Genomic DNA, 18494 nt, shown 5'->3' on the forward strand with positions numbered 1-18494 from the left:
AGCGAGCATGGCCGAGGGCTCAGCACCGCCTCCTCTCATGCTGAGAGATGCCTCAGTTTACCCACACACACACACACACACACACACACACACACACACACACACACACTCACACACACACACACACACACACACACACACACACACACACACACACACACACACACACACACACACACACACACACACACACACACACACACACCAGCATACATTCACTGTGCAGACCATCTCAGTCATAACCATTCATCTGCCCCTGCACACAAACACTGACAGCCATTAAACGTAGTGTGTCAGAACTGAGCTTAGCTTCGGCAAGAGGTCTTGTTACCTCAACCATGCTGTCAGAGACACTAAGCCTCTGTAGGAGCATGGAAAAATACTCTCCAATTAGACTGACACTGTGGAAAATACAAATGGATTTAAAAGAGAGACAGAGACATGGAGAGTGGGAGGGAAAGAAAGAGAGAGATAGTCAGAGTGTAACAAAGACAGAGAAGAAGAGAGAGAGAGGGGGGGAGAAAGAGAGAGCTAGTAGGAGAAAACAGAAAGATATACTTGGTCTGCTCTGAAATGGTTTCCCAGAGGAAGCTCAGAAGCAGACAGTTTCTTTTGGAGGACATGAGTTGTCTCTTCTCATCACCCTAGCACACTGCACTGGGTAATGTGAGTGCCGCCAGTGGCAGAGGAGGCCATTTGCATTTCATGGCATGCATAGCAACTTCCATATATGGTTTTCATTTTCTGTCAACTTGTTTCAGCGCTGCTCAACATACAAGTAGCAGCCAGCCTGGTCAGGATGTTATGTCTACTGTCATTTCCACAAATGTGAAACTTTACAAGACATTTGGTGAAAAGAAAGCCTGTTGTACATTTAGTATAAAATAAAAAGACTTTGTAAATTGATGCCATAGAGCACTTTTCATTTTTGCCTTTGTGTATAAACTTCACACATGGTGGATTGACTTCTCCACGTTTTGAGGGCCACTCTGCCTTACCTGGCCTCAAGCGGTGTCCAGTGCCATTACACAGAGGTGGATAAGACTCTGTATGTCATCTACGAATGTGGTTGCTAATTGTCACATTGTATTGATAAGTGATACAGCTGATGTGTGTGTATACATGTTGTGTGGGTGTGGCTCTCATCACACATAACCAATCACAGTGTTGTCTTTGAATCTGATATGCTCACTGTGATGAATGGCAGGAATCATTCAGCGTCTCCTGCTCAGTGACAGAGCTCCCATAAAAAGTGCCTCCAAGGTATGAATGTACGAGTTGTAATGTAAGTGTCCAGAGAGATGATGTGTTTTTACAGCTCCTCTAGGCAGGAGAACACTGGACACATGGGATGCGGGGGAGCATAAACCATTGGAACGTGCTTGCCCAGAGATCATCAATGACTTTGCATGAGAATATGAAGGTGTAAACTGGGAGAAGAGTTACTGCAGAACCACGGCACTTTTATGACAAAGCTCAGGGAACACCTGACGTGACCCGGGCAAAACTGTGCCCGCCGAAGAAGGGGCAAGACTGACAGGGATGCTTCACGGCACTGCCTACTCTGCTCAGGTAAAGTAGGGCACGAGTAGAATACTTAAGGCAAAGCAATGTTGTAGCATATACTCACACAAGCCAAATAACCTCAAAAAAACCTAGCATTATTTCGCAGTTAGACTGACTAACCCGTGTCTGTCTCTTTTTCTCTGAGAGCACTAAGGATAAGAGGTTTCGCCTCACACCCACACATTCAAAGCCAGCCCTGCTATCCTCCGCCAGTGCTGATTAGGCTGGGGAATACCATTGGCGTTGAAAAGTAGGACAAGCGTGTAAATACATACTCACATAATAACACACATACATGCATACACATGCCCATGCCAGGACCGCCCCCACGTTCAGGCAGGCACACTGAGCGTGTCACACGGGTACATGTGGAGGTGGTTCCAAGTGATTCTGGCAAGGCTGTCATTGTCTACCCTGCAGACAGAACATCAGTGCTGGGGAGGAACGCTGAAGCCTGACACATTCTTTATCCAGTCCTACATGTATCTTGCAGCACACAAACAAACACACAGAACCGCACATGCTCTCATACACATACACGGATGTCTTGTGCCCCCATCATGCGAGGGCTTCCCCCACACTGACACCACACCACCCCTGACCCCCAGGCTGCTTTTAATTCGATCTCATCAAATCTCCTGGGATCACAGACTCATCCTCTATAAGCTCTCTCACACCCAAGCCACCCATTTCAGGGTTTCTTTACAGTCTGTAATGCATTAACATTGCCCAGCCTTGCTGCCACATTCAACTCATTAGTATCTCTCATAATATATCTGAGATCACAATATATACAATCTGGGCCATTTCAGTCTGTGTATATATACTGTATATATATGCACCATGCATCTCATATATATATATATATATATATATATATATATGCAAAGGATTCCCAGAGGACAGTCTCTCAAATCATATATAATCTTCTCTGCAGCAGCCAAATTGACTCTCTGCTAGTCTGTTCACACTGACAAGCTACCACTAACATTATGCTTTTGTCGAGATATATGAGGATTTAACACTCAGACTCACACTATTACATATATAGGCCTATCCTTACATTTGTTTCTTTCTATGTGAATCAGGAAACACCCAAAAAAGGAGCAGGATACATTTTTCATACATTCAGGTTAAACAATATGGTTTCTGATATGAGCAACATAGCTTGTCGTCGTTGACGCTCAAATTGAATTTTAATGTATTAAAAGTAAGGATGTAAGAGATTTCTCACAGTGGTCTTCAAGGAGGGGTCTGGGACACATGAGACGCGCCCACAATTTTAAGGTATCTTCCCGATAGGTCAAACTGGCTAAGGGGTGGGACGACAATGCAGTTGGTTTTAAAATAAGGAAGGCAACACAAACAGCGAACCACCTCTCCAGTTGGTTGGACGTGGGAACCACTGTTGATTTAATTTCATGGTCTCTGGACTCCCATCAGAATCGGACGTTAGCCGACTACAATCGCAACGGTCAAATGTGGATCGCGGCGCTTTTTGCGCGCGAATGAGCCAGTAAGGGGCTTCTATAGCATTGTGAGTATGTTATTTGGAAAGTGACGGAAATTGCTTTTTACTTTTCATGGATGTCAAAGCGACTACTATAAAGTTATTTGCGTATAAGAAGTACAAATCATTGGCAGTTTGGCTTGGCACTGCATAAGCATGTCTATTTTTGACTGTGCATTATGCTCTTCATAATAATGAATTTTCGTATGAAATTGGACTACCCTTTCTCCGTTACTCATATGTTTAAGCTATGTGCAAAACTTGAGAATAGTATAAAGATTCATGATGATGATGCCTAACGTTGCCCCGTTAAATAATTATAATGTGGAGCTTACAGACTGGATAACGCATTCGTAGTCTAATTTTATTTAAACCCTATTCTAGTCTTTCCGTTACATCGCGGATTGGTCAGAGGTGGTGTCGACAGGCAGCTGGTACTGCTCACCAAGCTATTGTTCGAGGAAGAGACTAACACCAAGTGATATTGCAAATGATTGCATGCGCGCAGAACAATGCTTTGTTGCACCGTCGCTTGTCCACTCTTGTTTACGGGGCTGGGTTCCCTGTTGCGCTGTTGTGATGGCAAGCGACTAGGTAGTCCTTCTGGCGACGAGATGCAGAGGATCCTGTCAGTGATATTGTCATTGTTATCAAAATTTCCAACAAAAACTCGTGTAACCACAACTGTCGCGTCTTTTTTATTTGAATAGGAAACAGTTTGGGCTTATTTGTGTAGAACTTAACATTTAACCTAATCATCGCACCCACCCGCAGTAGGTGTCTTTGAACTTGTCACTCCCAAAGGTGCTATGCATGACCAGGAAGCATATTTCTGAAGAAGGCAGCACATAGTCAACCCTAATAAAACACAGTATTAGCTGACGCTACAAGGCAATTACATTTATTATCGATGTCATCAATACACGTATGGACGTGTAGGCTCTTATCAGCTGTCCAGGACAGTCGACTCCTGCTGTGAGACAGTCCCCACAATCTTCAGGCCTCCATGGACTCAACCCGATGTCTGCCATTCTGGATGAGTCCATGAGATGTGTCTCTGTCTCGTTTGAGATGCTTGTGATGTTTGTCATGTTTGTCAATGCCTGTAATGCATGCTCACGTCTACAGATAGTGGCTTTATTGAAGGAATGACGTGATGCACCCACTGGGTACGGCCAGGGCTTGCACTGAGTCTTAGGGTGTCAGTCATGCTTCACGAGTCTCCCTTTCTCTTCATAAAGTTACCTCTGGAGTGGATTTCCTCGTCCATTATCATTCAATTTCCAGTCAGTGGATAAGCAAATTAAACCTTCATTTCAGAAAAAAAACCACTCTATGTTGGTGTTGATAACTCACAGAAATATTGTGGTGTTACTCCTCACTTGGTAGTCTTTGGAAATTATTTTTTAGTGATAAGGTTACTAATACTACTAGATACACAGTGGTACCCCTGGTCATCACTTAAATAAAAGGATGAAATTAACTGATAGCAAATGGGTTGGGTGAATCTTAGCCAGGATGACTCCAGAGATGGAGAGTCATGTCACGGCACTACATCCGATAACAGAATGAAATGATAAAATCACAGGTGAAATGAAATGACTGTTTTCTGTTTAGGTTTAAAGCAGATCATTGGTACTCTCTTGTGCAGCATGGATTATATCCAAATGTGGACTTGAATCAGTGGGATTGGCAGCTGCAAGTACATGTTTCTCTCTCTGTCGCTCTCTTTCTATCAATATTTATCTCAGCCTCTCTCTCTCTCTCTCTTGTTGTCTCCTGTGGTCCACAGCTTGTCTCCTTGTGAGGACTGCTCTGATGAGATTGACTTAAGTCATGTGTTTTGCACTGAGGAGTACTCAGTGCCTGACAGCGCCTTGAAAGAATTGTGAGATTTACAAATGCAGCTGAACAGCTGCTTTTCATGAAAGTAAAAAAAAAAAAGCAAAACAATGAAAAGAAAAGACACGGAATGGGAACGTCAGTTTGTATGTTTTGGGGAGACAGATTTATCCTGTGTGGGTCTTGGTTTCTATTTCATATATGCTTGACCTGTATGTAGACAAATGTGTACAGATGAGTTCTATGAGTAAAATCATCCGTCGAGCTGTTTGGTTGTCAACAATTTCTATCCATAGTGGTATTGTCTTTTTCTGCAAAGTGGCCCTCCATCCCTCAAGCTCCCTGACGGCTTTCTACACATAGCATATTCATGTCTTTGATGCCACACAAAAGAGCTCTTTGTTCTCCCTTGGCACCTAGTGATGGATAAACCTCCTGCAATGAAAACATTTGTAGTTTGTTAGTTTCAGAAGGAGCATGCAACATTTCTGCAATCTTGAGACTCCTCGTTTTACTTTCTGGCTGATAAACAGCCTTGGACTAATTGTAAATGTGCTGACTCACCGAAGGCCATGTCATGTTTACTGAAGGGCTGTCTATCTGCCACTGATGTTTGATTCATTGACACGTGTGCAGGGTGTGTGATTGCTGATGTTTGATTCATTGACACGTGTGCAGGGTGTGTGATTGACACGTGTGCAGGGTGTGTGATTGCTGCCCTAGATCCACACTGTGAAGCCTCTTGACCAGTTGACCTTCAGAAGGCTCCCCTCTTCCCCCTTTCCTTGTCAATCAAGATGTGTTACTGCTTCAACTGGGTGCCATTTTTATGTCCTTGTCAAGTAGCCTCATGCAGTGCTAGAGTGCGGCCAATACTGGTGGGTTTGGGCGACAGTCTGTGTCTGCATCAGATTTAGCTTTAGAAGATGGGTGGAATTTGTTTCTGAAATTTGTAATCAGATGGAATGCTCAGGGGGATTTGGGGATGGGTGGAGACCGGACAGCATGGAGGGCTGTCGTTTGAAGACTCAGAAAGTGTCCTCATCCTCCCGTTGGAAGACTTGATGACCGTTTATTTAATGTCTTTCTGTGAGCTTTTGAGGAACTTGAAGGCTCTGAAAGCTGTTATTGTGTCATCAGAAAGGTTTCTGCCTCTCTCCCTGATGACTGGCAGATGCATGACTCTCAATGACAGGCGTTCTGTGTTCTATGTTCTCCTTTCTTCTCCTTTCTTCTCCTTTATGTACGGATGGAAGCTTTGGTCTCCATTTGCTTTTGTTGTTTCATTAGAGGCAAACATATGGATAGCCATTTCTGTTACTTGGCTTTGTCAGTATCCAAGACTGACACAATCGTATCCGTAGATGATGAGCAGGATAATTTGCTAGAAAAGATGAAGTTAAGAAAGCAAATAATGTTCTTTAGTAAAGAAAGAAAAGTGATGGCAGAATGGTTCCATTATATAAAGATATTCCTAAACAACTATCTGAAATGTTGCCGAAGACAGAGTAGTTCATAGTAATCCGTTTTGATAAACATGCAGTGATTTTCCTTTCTTTTGCATCTATCAAACCTCCAGAGGAATCTACCCACAGCCATGGTAGACTGTTCCCATACACTTAACTGAAAGCCTGTGTTTCTTGAAGTTGTAGGTTGCACTATAGTCCTTTTGTGAATACTTCAAGACACCCGTCTGTGTTTTGCGAGTGAGTTCCCATTTCCCCTCTACTCACTTGATCATATATAGCTCTGTGTCCCTACAATGCCAGCCGGTTTCCCCTCCTTTCCCCATGTGTTCATGTGCATGGCAGCTCCACGCTGGCATCCACATAGTTTCCTATATCATGTGGTTAATTGGCCTCCATCCGGTGGCACAAGTGGCTGTGCTGAATCTTGGGATCTTGTGTAGTTTGTGTCTGGAATCTTGCTCCTTCTCTCATCGTTCAGTACATTACTGGTGTACAATATTCCTCTGACAATATTCCTCTGACAATATTCCTATCCCATATGTTGCTCCAGGGCCAACCCTTTTGTAAGATGTTAATAAATTGATTTAAGACTGGATCATAAAATGTTTTGGCCTGGGGTAGGGATTTCTCATGGTTTGGCAAGTAGAGCATAATTTCAACTTGTTTATGGTCTGAGATGTCACAGCTTTAACTGAAAACTGTGTTTCTGTAGTGTTAAGAAGAGACAGGGTCCATTTTTCAAATGGTAAGTATGAGTGTAAAATGTAGTTATACCATGAGGTGTGTACTCTCATGTCAGTTTATGAGGCTCTGTTGCACTTGAAGTTGTTATTTAGAAACAGGAAGTGCTCATAAACCAACAACCTACAGGATGTCATGTGACACAATTGTTGAACTGTGGACAGATAAGTTATGAGCTGGATTGCATCTAAACTCATAGCAACATAACCCATTTTCTTATCAGCATCTAAACTCATAGCAACATAACCCATTTTCTTATCAGCATTTGGGGGTTCAAGGACAAAGGGCTGTCAGTATGGGTCTTTGTGACTTTGAGCTAGTTGCTTTATAGCAGTCTGTGCTTTTGGGTACCGTTTCATGGGCCACATTCTGCTGCCCTGCCCTGCCCTGCCCTGCCCTGCCCATGTCCATCTCCTTCTCCTGGACTCTAACCTGGTCAAGGCCAAGAGGCTGACATACAGCAGGGACTGAGAATTAGGGATTTGGAATTTGTAGCCAGGAGTTTGTGCACCTGGTGAAGCCCATCGCGGTGTTACCCATTTGTTCTCTTAATATCCTGAATGTTTTAATTTTACAGACTTTTATTTGCTTTTATATAAGACTGTACTGTTCAATGTTTGTTTGAAATAAGAACTGATCCAAAACAATGCAGTGTATCTGCAAATTGATTTTTTTAGTTTCCACAATAACACTTGTGATCCATGGCACACTTTCTTTCTGGTTGAATAGACCCTCATATAAGACCCATTGAATTTATGATTGATTTATGATTTATGAATGATATTAGCGTGACGTAGAGAGTAACTAGTAACAGAATTACGTAATTAAATTACTAAATAAATCCGTTACACTTACAGAGAAAAAATATGCATTTAAATTACAGTTACTAAACTAACAAATGTTGATGATTGCAAGGGGGGGCATATGAATATATTCTTTTCTGTAAAAAAAAAGCTTTAAAGCTTTTATGTAGAATATAACATTAATTCTGTTGACATTTCGCCATCTAGACAGGCTCCATTCATTTGGCAGTATGAGCTCAAATTTTAAGCGTTGTTTTTGATTGGTTCTCTTGTTTGAATTTGCACCACCTCTCATCTGCCAATCAAATAGCAATTGAAAGTAATCAAATGTAATATGTTACATTACTTGATGAAGTAATTCAAATAGTTACATTACTAATTACATTTTAACAGGGTAACTATTAATCTGTAACCTATTGCATTTAAAGAAAAAAGAAACCTTTCCAGCCCTGGGTATTGTATACTGTATATGTAATGCAATGTAATGTAAAGCATTCAGTGTCTGTTATGGTCGGCATTATAACCTAAAGTTTTTATAGATCTTTTCGTCTCTTTTGTTTTTTACTTCCCCTCTACCTCAATCTATTTTCTCTTGATATATTGTTGGTGTCTATCCATAAAATGAGTCTGCTATTCACTGTGAGATTCTACCCGAATTACTCTGCTTCTACCAGAGGTGCTTGTGATAAATGCAACTCGAGCACTTTTCTGGGGAAAAAATATGTCTGACAATTGATGGGGTGCCAGCAGTGACCTTCACTAACGAGGTGATGTCTCGCTATCTGGGGCTGGAAATGAATGAGAGCTATTGCAGCAGAGGTAGAGCTCGCCGCTCACTGACAAAATGTAGCATGGGACATGCTAGTTGTTAAATCCCATTCCTCAGCAAAAAAATGGAAAAGAGAACGAGACGGCTTGAATTGGTTCAGAAATCTGGGGAGGGATGGAGGGAGGAAGCGAGGGTGCGCTGTGACTTCCAAGGATGAACTACCAAGGTTACCTTGTTTTAGAGTGATGTCATACATTGAGTTGTGACCCCATGGGAACATGTTTCTGCAGCGACTGATAGATTATGTTTGTGTATCTTTTTTTTTCTCATGCAAAAGTATTAGTACAAAATGGAGACTTCAGGCCGGTTGTTAATGGTTGTTTGCAGGCATGTAAGTGAGCTGATATTGGTGTATTTGCATTAGATACTCAGGCCCGCTGCCTGACACTCAATTTGTTTTGCCATTCCTATCTGAAATGAGTTTTTCCATGCACACACAGCCAATACTGATGCTTCCCACTGACTTGTTGTCCTGGCCTTAATGACACCATTACATACATTTCTCCAAAGCCGTGTTGATCTTTGCTATGTATTTATTTAGGTTAAAATCCAGCCTTTACTTTGTCGAGTTTATTGGTAATGTATCCTCTCTGTATCCAAACCTCCAGGCTTCCTTGGTGTTCATTGTTTTAGGTGGTATCTTTTGATGAATGTGGTTGTGTTGCTTCTGCATAAATGCTGACTAATGGCGGACAGTCATCTGAACCATCTATTGTTGTCAGATAAAAGGCATTTTATTCCCCACTGCAAACACCCTGTGAAAAAGGGGCAGATTGCATTAGCCTGGACAGTTGCTATTGTCCTGTCTGCAGCCCTATGGACAAAGACTGGCATAGTAGATGAACAGTTAGCACTGATTAACATTCTAACAGCGTAGCTCAGAACTATTCATTTGCCTCTCCTATGGAAAACTAAACTGATCAATGCAACATGTAGGGAGATATTTTCTGTTTGTAAGTCCTCGAAAATTCCCTTTTTCCTGTTAGTCCCCAGATAGCTTTCATTCCACTGTGTCAGATATCTCGGCGGCCAGCTGCACAGCCTTTTCAGTGAAACCCTGATGACAATCAGTTTACATGATTAACTGAGCGGCGTCTTTCAGTCGTGGCTGACTGAACATGCAAGCCGTGGTGATTAGTGGTGTTTGTCTTGACACACGTGTGTTGATCTGAGGCGGTGAAAGGTGGTGTTTTCTGCCAGGTTGATTAACCAGGATGAGTGTGCAGCTGGCGATTCAGCAGTGGCATTGAAGGGAAGCTGCAGTCAAGGGTGTGCATGTGAGAGTGGATGGGGAAGTGGAATTAGAAAAGATGGGTGGGGGGGACAAAAGCTGGCAGCTCAAGGGGAGGACTATATGAGCTACAGAGCAGTGATGATGCTTTGTGACTGTCCTCTCTTCTGTGCTCCTCCAGCCTTGTGTTCATTGGGCTGTTCAAGAAGACCGTGGGCTCTGCTCTGACATTCACCTGTGTCTGACCCACTTGTCTCTGTGCCCACAACGCTGTCCTCTTGCAACCATTACTTACCGAGTGGGTTTTAGATCAAGAAAAGTGGCCTCCCTGTTTCACATTAATCTTTATTATAAGGCAAGTTGCAGCCGTCCTCTAGAGGACTTTGGTCCCCGCCAAACAGGCCAAGGATGTTCATGTGGGTCATGTCGGATGCTACGTGTGCTTTTCATGAGATGTTGCATGGAGAGTGTGACAGTGAATATGGTCCCTCTCCATACTTCAATTCGTCATCAATTACTGCCTACCCAGCCTTTATAACACATAGCACGCTGATTTTTTTTTTTCTTTAAGCGTTTTACAAGCTTTCCTTCTAATTGAGGAACACTTTAACAAGGTGCCTAGCTGGTATGGATTTTCCATTGTTAAGCGCTGGCACTAGACAGACACCTGACCCACTTTATAATTACAGCGGGTCTGACCGTCCTTCTCAGTGGCTTTCCCTCCTCGGTGCATTTATTAATGGTGCATCTAAACCACCTCAGGAGGACACCTCCCCCAGTACCCGCTGCCACACTCATGTACACATAATCACAGCCTCACATGGTGTCAGTGTTTGGGTGTTGGATCACTGCTCTAGCCAAAAGCTTGTGTACGGAGTGCCTGGTCTGGATATTGGTATGTAAATATTGAAGCGGTGTTGTTTCCCCCTCATCTGCCCCATCCAGGTAAACTCTGTCTCCTCTCTCTGTCTCTTCTCTCTCTCTCTCTGTCTCACTCTGTCTCTCTCTCTCTCTCTCTCTGTCTCTTTCTTCTCTTCTTTCTTTCTTTCTTTCTCTCTCTCTCTCTCTCTCTCTCTCTCTCTCTGTCTCGCACTACTGCCCCCTCCAGTCTTATTTTACTTTTAGATTTGATGTGGGGATTGAATTTGAGAAGCTATTTCCCCTCTGTGGAATTGCTGTTATGTGTGTGTGGAGGTCCAGAGTCCAGCAGGGCAGTGTGTTTCTGCAGGCTGAGGCGTAGCTAATAGGGTTTTTATCTAAGGAAGGGGATGATTTTTCAACGAGTGACGCCGACTGACCCCTGCTGGAAGTTCTAGAACGGGAGGTTGGCGAGCCGTGCTTGTCACATCGCTTTCCCTGCTGGTGTGAAAACAAAGAGCAGTGGGGTGCATGACATCAGGCCCTCCAGCTATTGACAGAGCAGGCGAGAGGGGGCCCTGACAACACACAGGAGGCTCTGAGGAAGAAGAGAGGGGAAGGCAGGAGGACCCAGATATATTTTGAAAAGATGAATGAGATGGCTAAGGAGATGCGAAGAGGAGAAAAGAACTGTGCAGTCAGAAGGCTGAGGGAGGAAGAGGGATGCACGTCAGGATGGAGAGGAAGAGGATAAAGGAGTCAGTTAGGGAGACCGGGAGAGGGAGATGTTTGCTTTTGGGCCTCTCACAATTACAGGGGATGGATGGAGTCTTTCAAGGCAAGCATTGGAGAGATGGAGACAGACAGGGAGGAGAGATGGAGACAGACAGACAGACAGACAGACAGGTAGGAGGGAGGAGAGATGGAGACAGACAGACAGGTAGGAGGGAGGAGAGATGGAGACTCAGGGAGAGGTAGACAGAGAGAGAGAGAGAGAGAGAGAGAGAGAGAGAGAGAGAGAGAGAGAGAGAGAGAGAGAGAGGAGAGAGAGAGAGAGAGAGAGAGAGAGAGAGAGAGAGAGAGAGAGAGAGAGAATTTTTATGCCCCCACCGATTCCCACTTGTCTTTCCATCCACCATGTGCGGAGACGGCTCTGTTCTGCTCTGGTGGTGTGGACGTTTACTGGGCAGACTGCCACTAATGCACTGCCTGACGCTCCCCACCTCCGCCTCTGTCATCCCCGGCCCAACCCGGCTCCATCCTGGCGCTGGCTGCCGGGCTCCAGGTGCTGAAGAGCGGCTCCAGGGGCAGCAGTCACCGGCTGCGCCGCATGTCAGACACGGTGCCAGCGCTGCTCAGGACGCAACACAACACAACGCACGGAACGCAACACGACATGCGGAGAGAGTCTGTGCTGTTCCTGCTCTCATCTTCTGCAGGCCAGCCATGGCACACACGGGCACACACACGGGCACACACACGGGCACACACACGGGCACACACACGGGCACACACACTGGCACACACACGGGCACACAACGGGCATTTCATTAGGTTTAGTGAAGATGTTTGCAGATCTGTGATGATGTTTTATTGGTGTGGGTTTGTGTGGTTAGCATGTTAAATAGACAAATGTGTTCTGAGGTGTCGGCTTCAAGGAGCATTTCTACATAATTGGTCATTTCAGTGAATGCAAGACCTTGCCTGGATTTGGGAGGTTATGAATGATGAGCTACTCATTTCTGCACTGAAATGTCAATACAACATGTTAAGTGACCTATCGTACACGTGTGGACAGTATAGACTCATAAACTCTATTTTCTGACACTTTTTCGTTATTGAATTCAAGTGGCACTACAGAGTTCTACTGCTCATGTCATACATACTAAGCCTGTCTGCTCATTTCAGTGGTGATGAAAACCAGCTGATTATCATTCAGCAAAGTGGGTGTCGCCATGGCAGCGATTAAGGTTAAGTGCAACTCTTTGCCTGGGGGGAGGTGGATTGTTACATGGCTGGAGAGTGAGAGCGTGTGCGTGTGCGTGTATGTGTATGTGTGTGCGTGCGTGTGTATTTGCTGCATGTGGTAATAGACTATTTTAGCGAGAGGCCTCACAGGTGTAGAGCCCCCCACTGTGTGGTTTTTGGGCTAATTAGTTTGGATGTGAGACCCAAATGAAATGCCCTCCATTTTGAGGTCCTTTCTGTGACTGTAAAGCACTATTTCTCCCTTTGCTATCTTTCTCTCCTACGCTCTCCCTCCCTTTCCCCGTTTCCTTTCACCCTACGGGGTGTTGGTGGGGTTGGCACTGATTTACTGGAGGTCATATTCCACTCGGTGTGTGGTGAACCTTTGTCTGGAATTGCTCGTCTTCTCAGTGTTTGGGAAAATACATGAGCATTCGTTGAGTTTGAAATTGTTCCTCGTAATGACCGAGTTTGTAGAAGGAATATTGTTTAATGTATCAATTCAGTTTAGTCATTTGCGCGTCTGACAGGCTCATGATCTTTGCAGGCTGCTGGGACACCCATCATGAGTGCAGTGACATTGAGCGTAGATTACATTAGTGAAGGTTAAAACTTCCATGTGTGTGCCTGGCTGCTCGTTCCTGTCAGTTGTGAATTCTCTTTGGATTTGGAATGCTGACACGTTATTTAAAAGGGTGCATGTGCAGCCATGAAAGGAAAGTTGTAGCGTTTATGGGACAGTTAAGGGCAATGGGAGAACAGAAAGAGTGTGAGAGATATTTAGAGGACATGACCTCGACACACATACACACAGAAAGAGATGAATATAAGGGAGAGTTAGTCAGAAGTGGCTGGAGATAAATCAGAATTAGTCCGAAAAAGACAATAAAGAGTCTTTGAGAGAGAAAGAGAAAAGGAAGAGCAAGACAGAGGGTGTGTCTGGATATAGGAGAGTGTAGTGTAGTGGAGTGTGTGTGTGTGTGTGTTTTAGGTGATGGAGAGATTGGGTGTGTGGGGGAAGCTGTTTGATTATTGTGTATTAGTTATTGCATGCAGCAGTGTCTGTCTGGCTGTAATTCATTTTTAACGTGATGTAATTAAGCATTTAAGCCTCAGCAGTTTTCACCAGGCTAATTAGTTTAGAAAGTGCTGATTTCCCCCGGCGATGGGACCAAGGGTGACAAAGACCCACTCTGTTACGGCGAGTAGTCATGGCAGTCCTGTCCCTCTCAGGTGCTATCTCTGTCGGCATCCTCCTCTCTCTGGCTCTCTCTCTCTGTCTGCATCCTCCTCTCTCTCTCTCTTTCTCTCTCTCTCTCTCTCTCTCTCTCTCTCTCTGTCTGCATCCTTCTCTCTCTCTCTCTTCTCTCTCTCTCTCTCTCTCTCTCTCTCTGTCTGCATCCTTCTCTCTCTCTCTCTCTCTCTCTCTCTGTCTGCATCCTCCTCTCTCTCTCTCTCTCTCTCTCTCTCTCTCCCATGTGCTGCTCGACTGGGTGTCAACACACACTTCTCTCTGCCATAGCACATACCCACACACCTTTTTTGCGCTTGCCGAATACTGTTTCTGCCACAACTGTTTCTTCAGTGTGTTGAGAACATGTCAGCATGAGAGGCCGACTCCTGGATAACACCTATCACCTAACACCTATCTTCAGCCTCATGTCTCCTTTCTGCTCTGTGTAGCCTTTAGTAGGCACTGCTGTTGAGAAACCGTGAACGGTCTGACGCTTAAGGTTGAAATATGCTTATATGTCTCGTTATGCCGTTGCTTTGACTGACTCGTGAACATTTTATAGTTCTCCGTCGGTTAGTGGGTGTCGCAAAGCAAGACCCGAAAAAAAGATGGTTGGTCGAATAGTTAAAACATGTGGGAGGTGCACGCAAGCCGCGGAGAGGTGCTCGGAGGGGGTTTGCAACGACGCAAGGGGCTCTGCGTGTCTGCGTAAAAGGCCGACCATAAATTAGGCTTTAGTTAATAGAGTTAGAGATATGCATGGTCATGGTGTTCACCAGCCCAGCTGGAACTCTATTGATTTTGGTCACACTCATAACCACCAAAATGCTAATTATTTACACACAAACAACCTAAAGCTAATTACTTACACACAAACAACCTAAAGCTTTTTCTAATCATCATCGTCCTCTGTCCTTCTCTTTTCCTCTCAGTTGGGAGAGAAATGGAGTCTGTCTTTCTCCTTCTAGTTTGAAGTGTTTTTTGTAATTGTTCCAAATCGATGCTCCATGTTTGAGAGCTCAGGCCGGGGTCAGGGTTTTCTCCACCAACACATCAGTTTGCAGACTGATTTAAAAAAAAAAAAGCTGTTACCATGGCTACAGGGGATTGCATTGACTGTATTGCTCTGGATTTTCTCAAGCACATTTGAGAGAGTGTGTGTTTGTGTGTGTGTGTGTGTGTGTGTGTGTGTGTGTGTGTGTGTGTGTGTGTGTGTGTGTGTGTGTGTGTGTGTGTGTGCCACTCTACAGGGAGGACAGGAAAACGAGTTCTCCCGCTGCCCAAACAACAAACACATGCACTATGATAAATACACTTTAGTCTGCAGTCAGTAAAAATATTCAATTCATGTTTTGCTTTAAAAATACAAATATTCTGTTTTTTAAGCTTCCTGAATTGAGACACAGATACAGAGATGGAGAAATAAACAGATATAGAGATGGATAGACAGATAAATCAACAGACACACAGGACACACAGGACAGACAGACAGACAGACAGACAGACAGACAGACAGACAGACAGACAGACAGACAGACAGACAGACAGACAGACAGACAGACAGACAGACAGACAGACAGACAGACAGACAGACAGACAGACAGACAGACAGACAGACAAAGCCTTTTGGGGAGAAAGACAATAGTTCTCCTCCATCATGTTTCACAGAAGCAAACCCACAGAGTGCAGAGCTCTGGAGATCTGTCTGATACAGATGATTGGAAAAGACAAGGAATAAGGTTACGGAAGAGGGGAATGCAGTTACAGGAGGAGAAAATGGACATCAAGCAGGTTACTGAGGAAGGAGAAATGGGAATGTTATCTTCAGGGGAGGCTATGTTTTGATTTGATCTGGGGGTTGTGGTTTGGAATAGGGTTCCAGACTCTGAGAGGAAGGAAGTGGAAATGGGTACGCGTATCAGTCCACTAATTAGAGGAGTCCTACTACAGACTGTTTAAGGGAGCGATGGTAGATTGTGTGTGTGTGTGTGTGTGTGTGTGTGTGTGTGTGTGTGTGTGTGTGTGTGTGTGTGTGTGTGTGTGTGTGTGTGTGTGTGTGTGTGTGTGTGTGTGTGTGTGTGTGTGTGTGTGTGTGTGTGTGTGGGGGGGGGGGGTGTCATGCTGGTAGCTCAAGGACAAGCCAGTGCACACTCCACTTACTTTCTCTCAGTGCCTCTCTCTGTCTCTCTGTCTCTCTCTCTCTCTGTGTCCCTTACTTTCCCTCAGTGCCTCTCTCTCTCTCTCTCTCTCTCCCTCTGTCTCTCTCTCTCTCCCTTTCTCTTTCTCTGTGTCGGTCTTTATTTCTCTCAGCCTAATGTTGAAGTATGGTCTGTCATTTCCTGTGTAGTCACCTGGTTTGCCCCGTTCTGTGATGTGTGAATGTGTGTGCCTGGAAGTCTGGAAGAGAGTGCATGTCCTATTGATTGTGTGAATGCCACAGCCAGCCTAAGCGTTAGCATTATGTGTCAGGGCCACATCGTTTCATGGAGTGGGTCATCTAGACCTTGTGTCTGCTCTCGTGTGTGCCCTATCGACTGTGGAGCATTTGTCCATGGCGTGTCTGTGTGCTTTATCATTAGCTACGTTTGCATAGCCTTTATTGAAATGCTCAACTGTCTGAGTATCAATGAGCTGGTCTTTAGCAGTAGTTTCTGCGTCAATTGGCTAATTTTAACCACCGCAGTATAGAAGATACAGTAGCATGCTTAGGTGGTCAACATTTCTGTTACTGTGAATAGTTAGGAGTAGAAGATTAGCTGACCTCAAAAAGGCATAAAGTTTAAGACGATCCATTCTTTTCAACATTTTAAGCAAGATTAGTGTATTATTTTAGTTGTGTACAATTTTAAGGTGAACAAAGGAAAGTTTGGGCACCCTAAGAGATGTGTGCTCTTTCAGAGACATTTGGCCAAGGTCTCAGACCTTAATTGGCTTGTTGGGGCCATGTCTTGTTCAGAATCATTGTTAGGAAAGGCCAGGTGATGACAAAGCACAGTGTAAATACTATGAGTCCTCAAATATTGTCCCAACAATTAGCAGCCATGGGCTCCTCTAAGCAGCTGTCTAGTGCCCAGCTAATTAAAATAATTGATGCCCACAAAGCTGGAGAAGGCTGTAAGAAGAAACCAACGGGTTTTCAGGTAGCCGTTTCCTCAGTTCGTACTGTAATTGAGAAATGGCAGGAACAGTGGAGGTCAACTTGAGGTCTGGAAGACCAAGAGGGAACTGCTCATAGTGTTGCTAGAAAGGCAAATCAAAACCCCTGTTTGACTGCAAAAGACCTTCAGGAAGATTTAGCAGACTAGGGAGTGGTGGTACACTGTTCTACTGTGCACCTGCACAAATATGACCTTCATGGAATTAGAAGAAAACCTTTCCTGCATCCTCAAGTTTGCAAAGGAGCATGTAAACAAGCCTGATGCATTTTGGAAACGATTCCTGTAGAGTGATGAAGGTAATATATTTGAGCAAAGGTGTGTTTAAAAACAAAAAGGAGAATTTCATGAAAATAACACCTCTCCAACTGTTAAGCGTGGGGGTGGATCGATCATGCTTTGGGCTTGTGTTGCAGCCAGTGACACAGGGAACAATTCACTGCTAGAGGGAAGAATGGATTGAACTTAATACTAACAAATTCTGGAAGCAAACATCACAGCGTTTGTAAAAAAAGCTGAAGATGAAAAGAGGATGGCTTCTACAACAGGATAATGATCCTTAACACACCTCAAAATCCACAATGGACTACCTCAACAGGATCATGATCCTTAACACACCTCGAAATCCACGCTGGACTACCTTGAGAGGCTCAAGCTGAGGGTTTTGTCATGGCCCCATAGACAGTCTCCTGACCTAAACATAATGACCCCATGGACAGTCCCCTGAATTTAACTAATTTTAAATCCAGTGTGGCTAGATCTCAAAAGAGCAGTACAAGCAAGACAGCCCAATAATCTCATAGAACCTTTTGCAAGGAAGAAAATATTAAAGAAATCTTCAATTTGCGAGTCAGGTCCTCTTTTACTCACTGACCAATTCACAATAACAGAAATTTTGACTAGCGGTGCCCAAACCTTTGTATGTCACTGTATTTGTAAGACTATATTACATGCTTGTACCAGCTGTTGTTCAAATTCACAACGCATTTGAGGAACCAATACTGCAACCCTTGTGTTTACTGTCTGGTGATTCTGTCCTAGCCATGCTAACATTTTAAAGATTTAAAGATTAAAACATTGCTCCCTCTCTCATGATTATAAGTTATTACTCTGAAATGTTGTAGCTAAAGAATTTAGGGTGTTAAGTAGAAACTGAGTTGTCTGCAGAATTGAGTGAGGCTTTTATTTTCTTTGTATTTCTTGTGTCCTCTGTTCTTCTCATAGACACCAGTCTTCATGACCCTTTCAGAGAATATACGTGTCATTCTGTGTCATGCTGTGTCATGCT

The 18494-nt window shown here is 44.1% G+C and overlaps 1 protein-coding gene across 1 annotated transcript in view; it reads left to right on the forward strand.

The window, feature by feature from the left end:
* Positions 1-2879: 2879 nt before the first annotated feature.
* LOC105905227 (E3 ubiquitin-protein ligase RNF152) overlaps positions 2880-18494 on the forward strand; it is a 29420-nt gene continuing 13805 nt past the window's right edge. Inside the window, exon 1 of the mRNA XM_012833229.3 lies at positions 2880-3103. The gene's annotated coding sequence lies outside the window, so the exon portion shown is untranslated. The remainder of the gene's footprint in view (positions 3104-18494) is intronic.

The sequence above is a fragment of the Clupea harengus genome, chromosome 17 (genome assembly GCF_900700415.2).
Source record: "Clupea harengus chromosome 17, Ch_v2.0.2, whole genome shotgun sequence".
NCBI lineage: Eukaryota > Metazoa > Chordata > Actinopteri > Clupeiformes > Clupeidae > Clupea > Clupea harengus.